This window comes from Nomia melanderi, unplaced genomic scaffold (assembly GCF_051020985.1).
Source record: "Nomia melanderi isolate GNS246 unplaced genomic scaffold, iyNomMela1 scaffold0098, whole genome shotgun sequence".
In the NCBI taxonomy this organism is placed as follows: domain Eukaryota; kingdom Metazoa; phylum Arthropoda; class Insecta; order Hymenoptera; family Halictidae; genus Nomia; species Nomia melanderi.
Genome location: NW_027475213.1, coordinates 167,501 through 170,551, shown reverse-complemented (window position 1 = coordinate 170,551; position 3,051 = coordinate 167,501). Strand labels below are relative to the sequence as shown.

Below are 3,051 nucleotides of genomic sequence, written 5' to 3'. Positions count from 1 at the left end.
GTACAACACACTTTTACCACGAGCAAACTCATTCACACGCTCCATGTACGCCAGATACGGGTCGAGATCTCGGCCGTATCGGCAGTACATGGAGACCACAATCACTTCACCAAAGTCCCCTCGAATCCACACACACACACCAAGCTCACACGTTAGCTCATTCACACACATAGCATCCAAGTTCTCATTCGCAACGACCACCGCCGCCCTCCCGGGCTCCTCCGAGTCGAAGAAGACCCGCCAGGACGACGGTAGCCCTTTCACACAACCATTATACACGTACACCTCTTGCAATAATGCAACATTCACCCGTTTCTCACACATAACCTTGCTCACATCACACATGACCATATACGCACGCTGACAATTCATCTGCAAAACATTCATACATTGACTAATCGTCGCATACACGCATCCTTTCACGCTCTATCATTCTCACATACTCCGGGCACTCGACGGACATGACCGAGTGGTCTCCCTTTCGTCCCCTTAATTTACAATTCCTACACACGCATTCACCCTTGCACTTTTCTTTCAAGTGCCCACTCTCGCAACATTTCTCGCACAATCTCTCTTTCATGCTACACTCACGCATCATGTGCCCGAACGCGAAGCACTTGAAACACCGCAAAACGTTCACAAAATCTTTCACCTTGCACGCACGCCATTTAACATACACTCTGCCCTCGTTCACTACCACATCACGCATACGCTTTGTCAACTCAATCACCGCATTTCCTACATTCACTCCCTTTCTGTTCATACGATTGACAACACGCACTCTCTCTCGAAATTCACTCTCACTCACTCCCTCATTCTTAAAATTCTTACAGTACAACTCATTCAGCAGGTCCTCATTCGTCATCTCGTTCTCGATGTCGAAAACGATGACCTTTGGTCCTATCTTCTTTGGGGCCTCTACCTTCAACCCCAAATCGGCAAACTTCTTACACTCTTTCAACGCTTTCAACTCACATTCACTCGCTGCTTCGATGGCCAGGCCACCACTCTTAGTCTTTCGTACAGCACGCACCCTGATATTCAAATCCTTACTCACATTCTTCATTACTCTTTCTTTCACCTCATCGCTCGACATTTTCACACTCTCATCTTTCGCACGCACAACCACAGCATACGATTTTTGTTTCTCACTCGCTCTCTGGCTCGATCCACCAGACACTCTCTCACTCATACCTGTCGCACTCTTCGCAGCCTTGGCCGCGTACGACACACTCGCACTCACAACCGGACTGGTCATTCTCTCTTTCTCTCTTTTATCGCACTCGTCCAACCGACCACGCAACCGTTCATTCTGACGCATCATATCAATCAGGATCTCCTCATACTCAGACACACAATTAAGAACATACTCACTCACACTCTTGTTTACGCGATTACTTTCAGCAAACACAAATTTTCGCAGTCTCGCTCCAATCACACGCATTTTCGCAACCTCACTCACACTCTCACACTCTTCAGACACACCGACACACACACTCTTGCCACTTCCGCCTGCTGCAGGCTCCGTGGCCACTCTCTTCCCCCGCCTCACAGGGCTTAAGCTACGGGATGAACCCGCGACACCTCTCCCCCTCGAACTTTGGGGCGTCATCTCGACGTCCCCACCCTCCTCAACATCTCCCCCCAATATATCCCCAAGTTTAAGTTTGCGGTCCATAAGAAATCCCACGAGTAGGGTCGAACAAAGGTCACCCCGTGGGGTGACGCCCATTCCCACGGGGAAGGCTTCTACTCCCGGGAGGAGCCAGGTATCCCGAGGTTGGCCGCTAGGGACCGGTGCACCCACCGGCCACGTATCCACAGTGTTAGTGCAAGGCGGATACGCGCCCTTCGCCGCGCACCATAGCTTGAGCAAGGGATTTATTAGAGAGGTTTATCTCCTCGCGGCCCAGCCGGTTAAGGCAAGACCCCCGGCCGGTCTGTCGCGCGTACCACCGGGACAGAGGGTTATTAGGCCCCCTGGCCCGGTGGGTCGTTGCTAACGACAGCCGGTTACGGTATGCGAGTGCTCGGGAACCCCGGGAGCGCAAAGTCCCGAACCGCCATCTACCGGCGGCCCCTGGGGGGAGTAGATAGGGACAGAGGGAATCTCGTTAATCCATTCATGCGCGTCACTAATTAGATGACGAGGCATTTGGCTACCTTAAGAGAGTCATAGTTACTCCCGCCGTTTACCCGCGCTTTTTTGAATTTCTTCACGTTGACATTCAGAGCACTGGGCAGAAATCACATTGCGTCAACACCCGCGGGGGCCATCGCAATGCTTTGTTTTAATTAGACAGTCGGATTCCCCTAGTCCGTGCCAGTTCTGAGCTGAGCGTTGAATGGCGGCCGAAGAGGACGAACGCTACGCGAAAGCCTCGCAGCAAGGAAGATCCGCGGGAGGCCAAGGCTCGGGACCGAGCTCGGATCCCTGCACGTTGCCGTACATGTTCACCTCGCCCAGGCCCGGCACGTCAGCCAGACCCGCTTCCCGACCAAGCCCGACACGCCCCGCTCCTCAGAGCCAATCCTTATTCCGAAGTTACGGATCCAATTTGCCGACTTCCCTTACCTACATTAATCTATCGACTAGAGGCTCTTTACCTTGGAGACCTGCTGCGGATATGGGTACGAACCGGCGCGACACCTCCACGTGGCCCTCTCCTGGATTTTCAAGGTCCGAGGGGAAGATCCGGACACCGCCGCAACTGCGGTGCTCTTCGCGTTCCAAACCCTATCTCCCTGCTAGAGGTTTCCAGGGAACTCGAACGCTTATACAGAAAAGAAAACTCTCCCCGGATCTCCCGACGGCGTCTCCAGGTCATTTTGGGTTACCCCGACGAACACTCTTACGAGGGCCCGAATGGTATGCGGTTCCGCTGCCGGGTTCCGGAATAGAAACCGGATTCCCTTTCGCCCGATGGGTGTGTACTTTTTGTCTCTCTCTCTCGTATTGATCGTGTATAAAATAAAAAAACACCTCATCTACATAGGATTTCTCTTAGGGCTTAGGATCGACTGACTCGTGTGCAACGGCTGTTCACACGA

At 52.7% G+C, this 3,051-nt stretch overlaps 1 pseudogene; it reads right to left on the bottom strand.

Annotated features, from left to right (window-relative positions):
• Positions 1–2,049: 2,049 nt before the first annotated feature.
• LOC143175520 (large subunit ribosomal RNA) overlaps positions 2,050–3,051 on the bottom strand; it is a 2,870-nt pseudogene continuing 1,868 nt past the window's right edge.